The 16060-nt window shown below is 40.2% G+C and overlaps 5 non-coding genes across 5 annotated transcripts; all 5 read left to right on the top strand.

Moving 5' to 3' along the window:
- The first annotated feature begins 1081 nt into the window (after window positions 1-1081).
- On the top strand, window positions 1082-1163 carry trnas-uga. Its single transcript has one exon. It is a non-coding gene; the product is annotated as a tRNA-Ser (tRNA).
- A 2456-nt stretch (window positions 1164-3619) lies between these two features.
- On the top strand, window positions 3620-3701 carry trnas-uga. The gene has a single exon. It is a non-coding gene; the product is annotated as a tRNA-Ser (tRNA).
- A 2456-nt stretch (window positions 3702-6157) lies between these two features.
- On the top strand, window positions 6158-6239 carry trnas-uga. Its single transcript has one exon. It is a non-coding gene; the product is annotated as a tRNA-Ser (tRNA).
- A 2456-nt stretch (window positions 6240-8695) lies between these two features.
- trnas-uga lies at window positions 8696-8777 on the top strand. The gene has a single exon. It is a non-coding gene; the product is annotated as a tRNA-Ser (tRNA).
- Window positions 8778-11233: 2456 nt separating this feature from the next.
- trnas-uga lies at window positions 11234-11315 on the top strand. Its single transcript has one exon. It is a non-coding gene; the product is annotated as a tRNA-Ser (tRNA).
- The last annotated feature ends 4745 nt before the right edge of the window (window positions 11316-16060 follow it).

Here is a 16060-nt window from a genome sequence, read left to right as displayed (position 1 = left end):
TGAAAAAACATACTTTACGATGATATGGTCACATGTATCAAATAAAATCTAAACCGGAGATGTTAGTCGTCCATAACGACAGCTAAACAGAAGGCAAATCCATGTCCCCTTTCGCGCGCTCCAGAAACAGGAAATGGACGGTCACGTCATAGAAAGAGCTTTAATTCCACCTCAGACCAAGATAAACACGAAATTTCTTCTCTCACCGCCTCTTGACAACCAGGGGAAGGTGTATGAAGTGTACGTAGACTCTTACGTATCATGCCCATGTATAGGCAGGAAGTTGAACAGAGCATCGATTTCTGACATTCCACTTCCTGGTCAGGAAATGTGCTGCAGAATGAGTTCTGTTTCACTCAGAGAAATAATTCAAACGGTTTTAGAAACTAGAGAGTGTTTTCTATCCAATAGTAATAATAATATGCATATTGTACGAGCAAGAATTGAGTACGAGGCCGTTTGAAATGGGCACGATTTAACTGGCTACTCAATACTGCCCCTTGCAGCCATAACAGGTTAAGCATTGGAATTGAAATCCAATTTGTTCTCCCTGTACAGTTTTCATATCATATCTTCTGGGCCCGAGAAGCAGGCAGTTTAATTTGGGCATGCATTTCATCCAAAATTCCTAATGCTGCCCCCTACCCTAGAGAAGTTAAATTGTCCTTACTTTATGGGCTCGCCCAACGATTGAAGTGCTCAGAAAATAGCTTATTTTACTTTGCTTGAAAAATATTTCAATTAGGCAGTTGAATTTGGATACTTTTGTCCTTGTGTGATCCACCTCAGAAAGCTTTGATTGCCGAGTGGTTAAAGCGTTGGACTCGAAATTCAATGGGATCTCCCAGCGCACGTTTGAACCCTGCACACAGCACTTTGACGATCCAGTCTTTATTTGTAACATGTCATTGGGGACTTGATATGGATAATGTCCTTAAACCGTGGACTTGTCCTTTGATTCAAGTGCTCAGAATATATCCTCCATTACAAACATTTCAAGTAGGCTAATCTGGTCATTTTAGAGGTAAAATGGTCAGAATGAGATAGCGGACTGGGTAAGGCGTCGTAGGTAACAGAAGTAGCTGTGATGGCCGAGTGGTTAAGGCGTTGGACTTGAAATCCAATGGGGTCTCCCCGCGCAGGTTCGAACCCTGCTCACAGCGCTATGGCAAACCTGTCTTTATTTTTAACATATACTTGGTGACTTGATATGGATAATGTCCTTAATACATGGAATTGTCCTTTTTAAAATCTTATTCTCAGTGAATAACTTGTACTTGTACTCACTTGTACTTTCTCTGCACATAGTTTTTTGACTTGCACATTAAACTTCCAAACTTCACAGCTTTGGAAAGGACCGAGGTTACTTGGCGCAACAAGATCAATATGTCGTGCCATCAAGTTGACCATTTTACACCAATGATGTCTGTTTCCAAATCCCAATCCCTTTACTTGCATTCCAACAGCATTCAATGGCCGAGTTCTTTCGACGTTGGACCTGAATTTCAATGGGGTCTCCCCACCCATGTTCTTACCTTGCTCGAAGCGTATAGCCCACTTCTGCTTTCTCCTCATCACGTTCCTTAGATTCCTACTGCTGCGATGGCCAAGTGGTTTAACCAGTTTTGGCTGCAGCCCGACGTCGGTACACTTATGACAACATCCAGCTCAAGTGCAGGGCGCGAAATTCAAAAGATATATTTTTTTAAATATTTAACTTTCACACATTAACAAGTCCAATACAGCATATGAAAGGTACACATTTTGTGAATCAAGCCAACATGTCCGATTTTTAAAATGTTTTACAGGGAAGACAAAATATGTAAATCTATTAGCTAACCACGTTAACAAAAGACACCACTTTTCTTACTCCATCAGTTTTTTACTCCATCAGTAGCTATCACAAATTCGACCAAATAAAGATATAAATAGCCACTAACCAAGAAACAACTTCATCAGATGACAGTCTGATAACATATTTATTGTATAGCATATGTTTTGTTAGAAAAATGTGCATATTTCAGGTATAAATCATAGTTTACATTGCAGCTACAGTCAGAAATTGCACCGAAAGCAGACAGAAAAATTACAGACACCAACGCCAAATATCTAAATACTCATCATAAAACATTTCTGAAAAATACATAGTGTACAGCAATTGAAAGACAGGCATCTTGTGATTCCAGACAATATTTCCGATTTATCAAGTGTTTTACAGCGAAAACACAATATAGCGTTATATTAGCGTAGCCACAATAGCCAGAAACACTTGGGCGCCGACGACCAGTTCACATGCACGACAGATATTAGAAATAGCATCATAAAATGTTTCTTACTTTTGGTGATCTTCCGTCAGAATGTTGGACAAGGTGTCCTTTGTCCAGAACAGTCGTTGTTTGGATCTGGAATGGCAAATTTCCCTCTTGATTTAGCATGGGCACTTGCCAAGTGGCACGGATCTCTCCAACGTCAACAAAGTCAGAGAACGGAACACGGCAAAACTCCCGAAAAAATTTCAATAATCTGATTAAACTATATTGAAAAAACATACTTTACGATGATATGGTCACATGTATCAAATAAAATCTAAACCGGAGATGTTAGTCGTCCATAACGACAGCTAAACAGAAGGCAAATCCATGTCCCCTTTCGCGCGCTCCAGAAACAGGAAATGGACGGTCACGTCATACAAAGAGCTTTAATTCCACCTCAGACCAAGATAAACACGAAATTTCTTCTCTCACCGCCTCTTGACAACCAGGGGAAGGTGTATGAAGTGTACGTAGACTCTTACGTATCATGCCCATGTATAGGCAGGAAGTTGAACAGAGCATCGATTTCTGACATTCCACTTCCTGGTCAGGAAATGTGCTGCAGAATGAGTTCTGTTTCACTCAGAGAAATAATTCAAACGGTTTTAGAAACTAGAGAGTGTTTTCTATCCAATAGTAATAATAATATGCATATTGTACGAGCAAGAATTGAGTACGAGGCCGTTTGAAATGGGCACGATTTAACTGGCTACTCAATACTGCCCCTTGCAGCCATAACAGGTTAAGCATTGGAATTGAAATCCAATTTGTTCTCCCTGTACAGTTTTCATATCATATCTTCTGGGCCCGAGAAGCAGGCAGTTTAATTTGGGCATGCATTTCATCCAAAATTCCTAATGCTGCCCCCTACCCTAGAGAAGTTAAATTGTCCTTACTTTATGGGCTCGCCCAACGATTGAAGTGCTCAGAAAATAGCTTATTTTACTTTGCTTGAAAAATATTTCAATTAGGCAGTTGAATTTGGATACTTTTGTCCTTGTGTGATCCACCTCAGAAAGCTTTGATTGCCGAGTGGTTAAAGCGTTGGACTCGAAATTCAATGGGATCTCCCAGCGCACGTTTGAACCCTGCACACAGCACTTTGACGATCCAGTCTTTATTTGTAACATGTCATTGGGGACTTGATATGGATAATGTCCTTAAACCGTGGACTTGTCCTTTGATTCAAGTGCTCAGAATATATCCTCCATTACAAACATTTCAAGTAGGCTAATCTGGTCATTTTAGAGGTAAAATGGTCAGAATGAGATAGCGGACTGGGTAAGGCGTCGTAGGTAACAGAAGTAGCTGTGATGGCCGAGTGGTTAAGGCGTTGGACTTGAAATCCAATGGGGTCTCCCCGCGCAGGTTCGAACCCTGCTCACAGCGCTATGGCAAACCTGTCTTTATTTTTAACATATACTTGGTGACTTGATATGGATAATGTCCTTAATACATGGAATTGTCCTTTTTAAAATCTTATTCTCAGTGAATAACTTGTACTTGTACTCACTTGTACTTTCTCTGCACATAGTTTTTTGACTTGCACATTAAACTTCCAAACTTCACAGCTTTGGAAAGGACCGAGGTTACTTGGCGCAACAAGATCAATATGTCGTGCCATCAAGTTGACCATTTTACACCAATGATGTCTGTTTCCAAATCCCAATCCCTTTACTTGCATTCCAACAGCATTCAATGGCCGAGTTCTTTCGACGTTGGACCTGAATTTCAATGGGGTCTCCCCACCCATGTTCTTACCTTGCTCGAAGCGTATAGCCCACTTCTGCTTTCTCCTCATCACGTTCCTTAGATTCCTACTGCTGCGATGGCCAAGTGGTTTAACCAGTTTTGGCTGCAGCCCGACGTCGGTACACTTATGACAACATCCAGCTCAAGTGCAGGGCGCGAAATTCAAAAGATATATTTTTTTAAATATTTAACTTTCACACATTAACAAGTCCAATACAGCATATGAAAGGTACACATTTTGTGAATCAAGCCAACATGTCCGATTTTTAAAATGTTTTACAGGGAAGACAAAATATGTAAATCTATTAGCTAACCACGTTAACAAAAGACACCACTTTTCTTACTCCATCAGTTTTTTACTCCATCAGTAGCTATCACAAATTCGACCAAATAAAGATATAAATAGCCACTAACCAAGAAACAACTTCATCAGATGACAGTCTGATAACATATTTATTGTATAGCATATGTTTTGTTAGAAAAATGTGCATATTTCAGGTATAAATCATAGTTTACATTGCAGCTACAGTCAGAAATTGCACCGAAAGCAGACAGAAAAATTACAGACACCAACGCCAAATATCTAAATACTCATCATAAAACATTTCTGAAAAATACATAGTGTACAGCAATTGAAAGACAGGCATCTTGTGATTCCAGACAATATTTCCGATTTATCAAGTGTTTTACAGCGAAAACACAATATAGCGTTATATTAGCGTAGCCACAATAGCCAGAAACACTTGGGCGCCGACGACCAGTTCACATGCACGACAGATATTAGAAATAGCATCATAAAATGTTTCTTACTTTTGGTGATCTTCCGTCAGAATGTTGGACAAGGTGTCCTTTGTCCAGAACAGTCGTTGTTTGGATCTGGAATGGCAAATTTCCCTCTTGATTTAGCATGGGCACTTGCCAAGTGGCACGGATCTCTCCAACGTCAACAAAGTCAGAGAACGGAACACGGCAAAACTCCCGAAAAAATTTCAATAATCTGATTAAACTATATTGAAAAAACATACTTTACGATGATATGGTCACATGTATCAAATAAAATCTAAACCGGAGATGTTAGTCGTCCATAACGACAGCTAAACAGAAGGCAAATCCATGTCCCCTTTCGCGCGCTCCAGAAACAGGAAATGGACGGTCACGTCATACAAAGAGCTTTAATTCCACCTCAGACCAAGATAAACACGAAATTTCTTCTCTCACCGCCTCTTGACAACCAGGGGAAGGTGTATGAAGTGTACGTAGACTCTTACGTATCATGCCCATGTATAGGCAGGAAGTTGAACAGAGCATCGATTTCTGACATTCCACTTCCTGGTCAGGAAATGTGCTGCAGAATGAGTTCTGTTTCACTCAGAGAAATAATTCAAACGGTTTTAGAAACTAGAGAGTGTTTTCTATCCAATAGTAATAATAATATGCATATTGTACGAGCAAGAATTGAGTACGAGGCCGTTTGAAATGGGCACGATTTAACTGGCTACTCAATACTGCCCCTTGCAGCCATAACAGGTTAAGCATTGGAATTGAAATCCAATTTGTTCTCCCTGTACAGTTTTCATATCATATCTTCTGGGCCCGAGAAGCAGGCAGTTTAATTTGGGCATGCATTTCATCCAAAATTCCTAATGCTGCCCCCTACCCTAGAGAAGTTAAATTGTCCTTACTTTATGGGCTCGCCCAACGATTGAAGTGCTCAGAAAATAGCTTATTTTACTTTGCTTGAAAAATATTTCAATTAGGCAGTTGAATTTGGATACTTTTGTCCTTGTGTGATCCACCTCAGAAAGCTTTGATTGCCGAGTGGTTAAAGCGTTGGACTCGAAATTCAATGGGATCTCCCAGCGCACGTTTGAACCCTGCACACAGCACTTTGACGATCCAGTCTTTATTTGTAACATGTCATTGGGGACTTGATATGGATAATGTCCTTAAACCGTGGACTTGTCCTTTGATTCAAGTGCTCAGAATATATCCTCCATTACAAACATTTCAAGTAGGCTAATCTGGTCATTTTAGAGGTAAAATGGTCAGAATGAGATAGCGGACTGGGTAAGGCGTCGTAGGTAACAGAAGTAGCTGTGATGGCCGAGTGGTTAAGGCGTTGGACTTGAAATCCAATGGGGTCTCCCCGCGCAGGTTCGAACCCTGCTCACAGCGCTATGGCAAACCTGTCTTTATTTTTAACATATACTTGGTGACTTGATATGGATAATGTCCTTAATACATGGAATTGTCCTTTTTAAAATCTTATTCTCAGTGAATAACTTGTACTTGTACTCACTTGTACTTTCTCTGCACATAGTTTTTTGACTTGCACATTAAACTTCCAAACTTCACAGCTTTGGAAAGGACCGAGGTTACTTGGCGCAACAAGATCAATATGTCGTGCCATCAAGTTGACCATTTTACACCAATGATGTCTGTTTCCAAATCCCAATCCCTTTACTTGCATTCCAACAGCATTCAATGGCCGAGTTCTTTCGACGTTGGACCTGAATTTCAATGGGGTCTCCCCACCCATGTTCTTACCTTGCTCGAAGCGTATAGCCCACTTCTGCTTTCTCCTCATCACGTTCCTTAGATTCCTACTGCTGCGATGGCCAAGTGGTTTAACCAGTTTTGGCTGCAGCCCGACGTCGGTACACTTATGACAACATCCAGCTCAAGTGCAGGGCGCGAAATTCAAAAGATATATTTTTTTAAATATTTAACTTTCACACATTAACAAGTCCAATACAGCATATGAAAGGTACACATTTTGTGAATCAAGCCAACATGTCCGATTTTTAAAATGTTTTACAGGGAAGACAAAATATGTAAATCTATTAGCTAACCACGTTAACAAAAGACACCACTTTTCTTACTCCATCAGTTTTTTACTCCATCAGTAGCTATCACAAATTCGACCAAATAAAGATATAAATAGCCACTAACCAAGAAACAACTTCATCAGATGACAGTCTGATAACATATTTATTGTATAGCATATGTTTTGTTAGAAAAATGTGCATATTTCAGGTATAAATCATAGTTTACATTGCAGCTACAGTCAGAAATTGCACCGAAAGCAGACAGAAAAATTACAGACACCAACGCCAAATATCTAAATACTCATCATAAAACATTTCTGAAAAATACATAGTGTACAGCAATTGAAAGACAGGCATCTTGTGATTCCAGACAATATTTCCGATTTATCAAGTGTTTTACAGCGAAAACACAATATAGCGTTATATTAGCGTAGCCACAATAGCCAGAAACACTTGGGCGCCGACGACCAGTTCACATGCACGACAGATATTAGAAATAGCATCATAAAATGTTTCTTACTTTTGGTGATCTTCCGTCAGAATGTTGGACAAGGTGTCCTTTGTCCAGAACAGTCGTTGTTTGGATCTGGAATGGCAAATTTCCCTCTTGATTTAGCATGGGCACTTGCCAAGTGGCACGGATCTCTCCAACGTCAACAAAGTCAGAGAACGGAACACGGCAAAACTCCCGAAAAAATTTCAATAATCTGATTAAACTATATTGAAAAAACATACTTTACGATGATATGGTCACATGTATCAAATAAAATCTAAACCGGAGATGTTAGTCGTCCATAACGACAGCTAAACAGAAGGCAAATCCATGTCCCCTTTCGCGCGCTCCAGAAACAGGAAATGGACGGTCACGTCATACAAAGAGCTTTAATTCCACCTCAGACCAAGATAAACACGAAATTTCTTCTCTCACCGCCTCTTGACAACCAGGGGAAGGTGTATGAAGTGTACGTAGACTCTTACGTATCATGCCCATGTATAGGCAGGAAGTTGAACAGAGCATCGATTTCTGACATTCCACTTCCTGGTCAGGAAATGTGCTGCAGAATGAGTTCTGTTTCACTCAGAGAAATAATTCAAACGGTTTTAGAAACTAGAGAGTGTTTTCTATCCAATAGTAATAATAATATGCATATTGTACGAGCAAGAATTGAGTACGAGGCCGTTTGAAATGGGCACGATTTAACTGGCTACTCAATACTGCCCCTTGCAGCCATAACAGGTTAAGCATTGGAATTGAAATCCAATTTGTTCTCCCTGTACAGTTTTCATATCATATCTTCTGGGCCCGAGAAGCAGGCAGTTTAATTTGGGCATGCATTTCATCCAAAATTCCTAATGCTGCCCCCTACCCTAGAGAAGTTAAATTGTCCTTACTTTATGGGCTCGCCCAACGATTGAAGTGCTCAGAAAATAGCTTATTTTACTTTGCTTGAAAAATATTTCAATTAGGCAGTTGAATTTGGATACTTTTGTCCTTGTGTGATCCACCTCAGAAAGCTTTGATTGCCGAGTGGTTAAAGCGTTGGACTCGAAATTCAATGGGATCTCCCAGCGCACGTTTGAACCCTGCACACAGCACTTTGACGATCCAGTCTTTATTTGTAACATGTCATTGGGGACTTGATATGGATAATGTCCTTAAACCGTGGACTTGTCCTTTGATTCAAGTGCTCAGAATATATCCTCCATTACAAACATTTCAAGTAGGCTAATCTGGTCATTTTAGAGGTAAAATGGTCAGAATGAGATAGCGGACTGGGTAAGGCGTCGTAGGTAACAGAAGTAGCTGTGATGGCCGAGTGGTTAAGGCGTTGGACTTGAAATCCAATGGGGTCTCCCCGCGCAGGTTCGAACCCTGCTCACAGCGCTATGGCAAACCTGTCTTTATTTTTAACATATACTTGGTGACTTGATATGGATAATGTCCTTAATACATGGAATTGTCCTTTTTAAAATCTTATTCTCAGTGAATAACTTGTACTTGTACTCACTTGTACTTTCTCTGCACATAGTTTTTTGACTTGCACATTAAACTTCCAAACTTCACAGCTTTGGAAAGGACCGAGGTTACTTGGCGCAACAAGATCAATATGTCGTGCCATCAAGTTGACCATTTTACACCAATGATGTCTGTTTCCAAATCCCAATCCCTTTACTTGCATTCCAACAGCATTCAATGGCCGAGTTCTTTCGACGTTGGACCTGAATTTCAATGGGGTCTCCCCACCCATGTTCTTACCTTGCTCGAAGCGTATAGCCCACTTCTGCTTTCTCCTCATCACGTTCCTTAGATTCCTACTGCTGCGATGGCCAAGTGGTTTAACCAGTTTTGGCTGCAGCCCGACGTCGGTACACTTATGACAACATCCAGCTCAAGTGCAGGGCGCGAAATTCAAAAGATATATTTTTTTAAATATTTAACTTTCACACATTAACAAGTCCAATACAGCATATGAAAGGTACACATTTTGTGAATCAAGCCAACATGTCCGATTTTTAAAATGTTTTACAGGGAAGACAAAATATGTAAATCTATTAGCTAACCACGTTAACAAAAGACACCACTTTTCTTACTCCATCAGTTTTTTACTCCATCAGTAGCTATCACAAATTCGACCAAATAAAGATATAAATAGCCACTAACCAAGAAACAACTTCATCAGATGACAGTCTGATAACATATTTATTGTATAGCATATGATTTGTTAGAAAAATGTGCATATTTCAGGTATAAATCATAGTTTACATTGCAGCTACAGTCAGAAATTGCACCGAAAGCAGACAGAAAAATTACAGACACCAACGCCAAATATCTAAATACTCATCATAAAACATTTCTGAAAAATACATAGTGTACAGCAATTGAAAGACAGGCATCTTGTGATTCCAGACAATATTTCCGATTTATCAAGTGTTTTACAGCGAAAACACAATATAGCGTTATATTAGCGTAGCCACAATAGCCAGAAACACTTGGGCGCCGACGACCAGTTCACATGCACGACAGATATTAGAAATAGCATCATAAAATGTTTCTTACTTTTGGTGATCTTCCGTCAGAATGTTGGACAAGGTGTCCTTTGTCCAGAACAGTCGTTGTTTGGATCTGGAATGGCAAATTTCCCTCTTGATTTAGCATGGGCACTTGCCAAGTGGCACGGATCTCTCCAACGTCAACAAAGTCAGAGAACGGAACACGGCAAAACTCCCGAAAAAATTTCAATAATCTGATTAAACTATATTGAAAAAACATACTTTACGATGATATGGTCACATGTATCAAATAAAATCTAAACCGGAGATGTTAGTCGTCCATAACGACAGCTAAACAGAAGGCAAATCCATGTCCCCTTTCGCGCGCTCCAGAAACAGGAAATGGACGGTCACGTCATACAAAGAGCTTTAATTCCACCTCAGACCAAGATAAACACGAAATTTCTTCTCTCACCGCCTCTTGACAACCAGGGGAAGGTGTATGAAGTGTACGTAGACTCTTACGTATCATGCCCATGTATAGGCAGGAAGTTGAACAGAGCATCGATTTCTGACATTCCACTTCCTGGTCAGGAAATGTGCTGCAGAATGAGTTCTGTTTCACTCAGAGAAATAATTCAAACGGTTTTAGAAACTAGAGAGTGTTTTCTATCCAATAGTAATAATAATATGCATATTGTACGAGCAAGAATTGAGTACGAGGCCGTTTGAAATGGGCACGATTTAACTGGCTACTCAATACTGCCCCTTGCAGCCATAACAGGTTAAGCATTGGAATTGAAATCCAATTTGTTCTCCCTGTACAGTTTTCATATCATATCTTCTGGGCCCGAGAAGCAGGCAGTTTAATTTGGGCATGCATTTCATCCAAAATTCCTAATGCTGCCCCCTACCCTAGAGAAGTTAAATTGTCCTTACTTTATGGGCTCGCCCAACGATTGAAGTGCTCAGAAAATAGCTTATTTTACTTTGCTTGAAAAATATTTCAATTAGGCAGTTGAATTTGGATACTTTTGTCCTTGTGTGATCCACCTCAGAAAGCTTTGATTGCCGAGTGGTTAAAGCGTTGGACTCGAAATTCAATGGGATCTCCCAGCGCACGTTTGAACCCTGCACACAGCACTTTGACGATCCAGTCTTTATTTGTAACATGTCATTGGGGACTTGATATGGATAATGTCCTTAAACCGTGGACTTGTCCTTTGATTCAAGTGCTCAGAATATATCCTCCATTACAAACATTTCAAGTAGGCTAATCTGGTCATTTTAGAGGTAAAATGGTCAGAATGAGATAGCGGACTGGGTAAGGCGTCGTAGGTAACAGAAGTAGCTGTGATGGCCGAGTGGTTAAGGCGTTGGACTTGAAATCCAATGGGGTCTCCCCGCGCAGGTTCGAACCCTGCTCACAGCGCTATGGCAAACCTGTCTTTATTTTTAACATATACTTGGTGACTTGATATGGATAATGTCCTTAATACATGGAATTGTCCTTTTTAAAATCTTATTCTCAGTGAATAACTTGTACTTGTACTCACTTGTACTTTCTCTGCACATAGTTTTTTGACTTGCACATTAAACTTCCAAACTTCACAGCTTTGGAAAGGACCGAGGTTACTTGGCGCAACAAGATCAATATGTCGTGCCATCAAGTTGACCATTTTACACCAATGATGTCTGTTTCCAAATCCCAATCCCTTTACTTGCATTCCAACAGCATTCAATGGCCGAGTTCTTTCGACGTTGGACCTGAATTTCAATGGGGTCTCCCCACCCATGTTCTTACCTTGCTCGAAGCGTATAGCCCACTTCTGCTTTCTCCTCATCACGTTCCTTAGATTCCTACTGCTGCGATGGCCAAGTGGTTTAACCAGTTTTGGCTGCAGCCCGACGTCGGTACACTTATGACAACATCCAGCTCAAGTGCAGGGCGCGAAATTCAAAAGATATATTTTTTTAAATATTTAACTTTCACACATTAACAAGTCCAATACAGCATATGAAAGGTACACATTTTGTGAATCAAGCCAACATGTCCGATTTTTAAAATGTTTTACAGGGAAGACAAAATATGTAAATCTATTAGCTAACCACGTTAACAAAAGACACCACTTTTCTTACTCCATCAGTTTTTTACTCCATCAGTAGCTATCACAAATTCGACCAAATAAAGATATAAATAGCCACTAACCAAGAAACAACTTCATCAGATGACAGTCTGATAACATATTTATTGTATAGCATATGTTTTGTTAGAAAAATGTGCATATTTCAGGTATAAATCATAGTTTACATTGCAGCTACAGTCAGAAATTGCACCGAAAGCAGACAGAAAAATTACAGACACCAACGCCAAATATCTAAATACTCATCATAAAACATTTCTGAAAAATACATAGTGTACAGCAATTGAAAGACAGGCATCTTGTGATTCCAGACAATATTTCCGATTTATCAAGTGTTTTACAGCGAAAACACAATATAGCGTTATATTAGCGTAGCCACAATAGCCAGAAACACTTGGGCGCCGACGACCAGTTCACATGCACGACAGATATTAGAAATAGCATCATAAAATGTTTCTTACTTTTGGTGATCTTCCGTCAGAATGTTGGACAAGGTGTCCTTTGTCCAGAACAGTCGTTGTTTGGATCTGGAATGGCAAATTTCCCTCTTGATTTAGCATGGGCACTTGCCAAGTGGCACGGATCTCTCCAACGTCAACAAAGTCAGAGAACGGAACACGGCAAAACTCCCGAAAAAATTTCAATAATCTGATTAAACTATATTGAAAAAACATACTTTACGATGATATGGTCACATGTATCAAATAAAATCTAAACCGGAGATGTTAGTCGTCCATAACGACAGCTAAACAGAAGGCAAATCCATGTCCCCTTTCGCGCGCTCCAGAAACAGGAAATGGACGGTCACGTCATACAAAGAGCTTTAATTCCACCTCAGACCAAGATAAACACGAAATTTCTTCTCTCACCGCCTCTTGACAACCAGGGGAAGGTGTATGAAGTGTACGTAGACTCTTACGTATCATGCCCATGTATAGGCAGGAAGTTGAACAGAGCATCGATTTCTGACATTCCACTTCCTGGTCAGGAAATGTGCTGCAGAATGAGTTCTGTTTCACTCAGAGAAATAATTCAAACGGTTTTAGAAACTAGAGAGTGTTTTCTATCCAATAGTAATAATAATATGCATATTGTACGAGCAAGAATTGAGTACGAGGCCGTTTGAAATGGGCACGATTTAACTGGCTACTCAATACTGCCCCTTGCAGCCATAACAGGTTAAGTCATAACTATTTAATTAAAGTTAGGATTATGGCATTTAATACAACAGGAACTGGGGATATGTTGGTGTGTTATGACAATTACAATGACAAAAACCATAAACCATTAAACTGATGATTCATAATACATAAAAAGGTCAACAAAATAATAACTCCCACAGAACAAAATGTATTTAGTCTTGTAATAGTATTTACTGCTCAAACTGAACATAATACCATTCTGTTTTCGACTGTATGACTGGCGTTGCTATTTAGGAGGTGGGATTGAGGGGGAGATGAATGGTTGCTGACAGGCCTAACCTCAATCCTTGGCCGGACATGCTGACATTTGAGTTGTCTAGTTTGCAGGGTTTGATGAGTTACCCAAGGTGCAGTGCTTGTGTCCAGATGCAGCCACTTTGTCTCCGCAGGAGTTCAGGAAGCTTGAGGCGAGTCTCCCCTAGGTGGTGGAAGATGGTTGTAATTCTGGGGGAGCAGTTGGTTTTCATTTCAGTAGCAATGTTTTTTAGTCTCCAAGGTATAGATCTACCTGCCAAAGGGTAAGAAGCATAGGATGCGGGAAGACACTAGGTGTGTTCCAGGGGGTCTGTTGTGAAGGCACTGAGATTGTGATAAGGTCACATTGAGTTCACACAGAGTTCAAACCCAAAAAAGTGTCCCATTGTGATCCAAAGAATTGTAGATATGAAGTCACTGTCAATGTCTGAGAAAATGCAGGAATTATGTGCAGTAGTGCATTAGTTTTGAGCACTTCCCCACACCTTGTTTTTTGACTGGAAGTTTAAACTGGCCAACCTTCACAGCTTTAGATAGAATTTAGAGATTTTGGAATGATAGGCTCAACATGTGATGCCGTCAAGTTTCCAATTTTGCTGTGATTCAAGACCAACACATTAACCATTCAGCCAACACAGCCGTGTGACCTTTTTATCAAACAAGCTGCAATAACTGAATGTCTAGAATGTCATTTTATGCTGTAGTGTTAAGATTTATCTTCACTGGAACTAAGGGGCCCGAACCATGAAAAACAGATCATTATTCCTCCTCCACCAAACTTTACAAATGGCACTATGCATTCAGGCAAGTAGAGTTCTCCTGGCATCCGCCAAACCCAGATTCGTCCGTTGGACTGCCAGATGGTAAAGCGTGATTCATCACTCCAGAGAATGAATTTCCACTGCTCCAGAGTCCAATGGCAGTGAGCTTTACACCACTCCAGCCGCTGCTTGGCATTGTGTATGGTGATCTTAGGCTTGTGTGCAGCTGCTCGGCCATGGAAACCCATTTCATGAAGCTCCCAACAAACAGTTATTGTCCTGAAATTGCTTCCAGAGGCAGTTTGGAACTCGGTAGTGGGTGTTACAGACAATTTTTATGCACTACGCGCTTCAGAACTCGACGGTCCCATTCTGTGATCTTGTGTTGCCTACCACTTCGCAGCTGAGGCATTGTTGCTCCTACATGTTTCCACTTCACAATAACAGGACATACAGTTGGCAGCAGGGCAGAAATTTGACGAACTGAATTGTTAGAAAGGTGACATCCTGTGACGGTACTACGTTGAAAGTCACTGAGCTATTCAGTAAACCAACATTTGTCGATGGAGATTGCATGGCTATGTGCTTAATTTTATACACCTGTCAGCAACCTGTCAGTGTGGCTGAAATAGTCAAATCCACAAATTTGAAGGGGTATCCACATACTTTTGTATATATAGTGTAGTTCAAATATTTGAAGGACTATTTTGTCATAGCACTGCGAACAGGATTCTAACCTGTGTGGGGAGACCCACTAAATATCTCAGATATCACAAGTAAAGTGAATGCGATTTGAACACAGGCATCATTGGTGCTAGATGGCACCACTTGTTGAGCGTATTGTCCAAAATCACCTCAGTTCTATCCAAAGTTGGAAAGTTGGCCAGTTTAAACTTACAAAGATGTATTTGTTGCTGCAAACTTCCCACAAGTTTGTGGCAAATTTGCTGCAAACTAAATAGTGTGCCACAAAATATCACCAGAAGTTTGCAAACATTTGCCACTAGTGGTGAAACTTTGACCTTTGGCAACAATAATATGTACTGCCACCAGTGGCAAACAATTTACCAGAAGCAGTTTATGCTGAACACATGAGTTTCAAGACCAGTAACCGTTGATGACCAATCAAGGGGATTAGAACATATTTTGGAAAATGGAAACCAAGCTATCTACAGTTGTCCAGTGAGTGTCTAACTTATTATTTAAACCTCCTAATAAACTTTAACATGTTATTAGCTAAATGATGCCAAGTTAGCAATGTACATGTTTTATGGGATAGAATGAAACACATTTTGTTGATACCAGTTTCATTCTGTCAGCGCCACTGACTGACTGGCTAGCGCTTAGCAAACTAATGTTAGCTATAATATTTTTGCACAATTCATGTGATAGGTGGCTAGTTAACTAAGGATTTGCCTAAACATTTATAATTTTAGGTGAATATGTTGCTGTCTTTTAATACCTATATGCATGTCAATATGCTAGTGTCACGGATCAGTAGCATGTTGGCTAGCACAACAGCTAAGGTAGCTAGCTTGCAACAATATGAGTTGATTTGACATCAGAGCAAAACCTACCCGTGGTATTGGAAAAGGCTGTATTGGCAGGAGGATGCATCAACACCCTGGAAAGATGCACTCACTCACAATACTTTGAGTGATACATGAGTGTAGCGTCTTCAAGATTGATAAGGTAAGTAAATACATGTCTTATTCTCATAAATGTAGCCCATACAATTCCTTATTTATAGTGGTGGCTTCCCAATCAAGATCGGATGCGGAGGTACCTGTGTCTTCGTCCTCGATTCTGTCTCCC

The sequence above is a fragment of the Salvelinus namaycush genome, chromosome 25, assembly GCF_016432855.1.
Source record: "Salvelinus namaycush isolate Seneca chromosome 25, SaNama_1.0, whole genome shotgun sequence".
In the NCBI taxonomy this organism is placed as follows: domain Eukaryota; kingdom Metazoa; phylum Chordata; class Actinopteri; order Salmoniformes; family Salmonidae; genus Salvelinus; species Salvelinus namaycush.
Note: the sequence above shows the minus strand (reverse complement) of the source record. Positions and strands in the feature narration are given on the sequence as shown.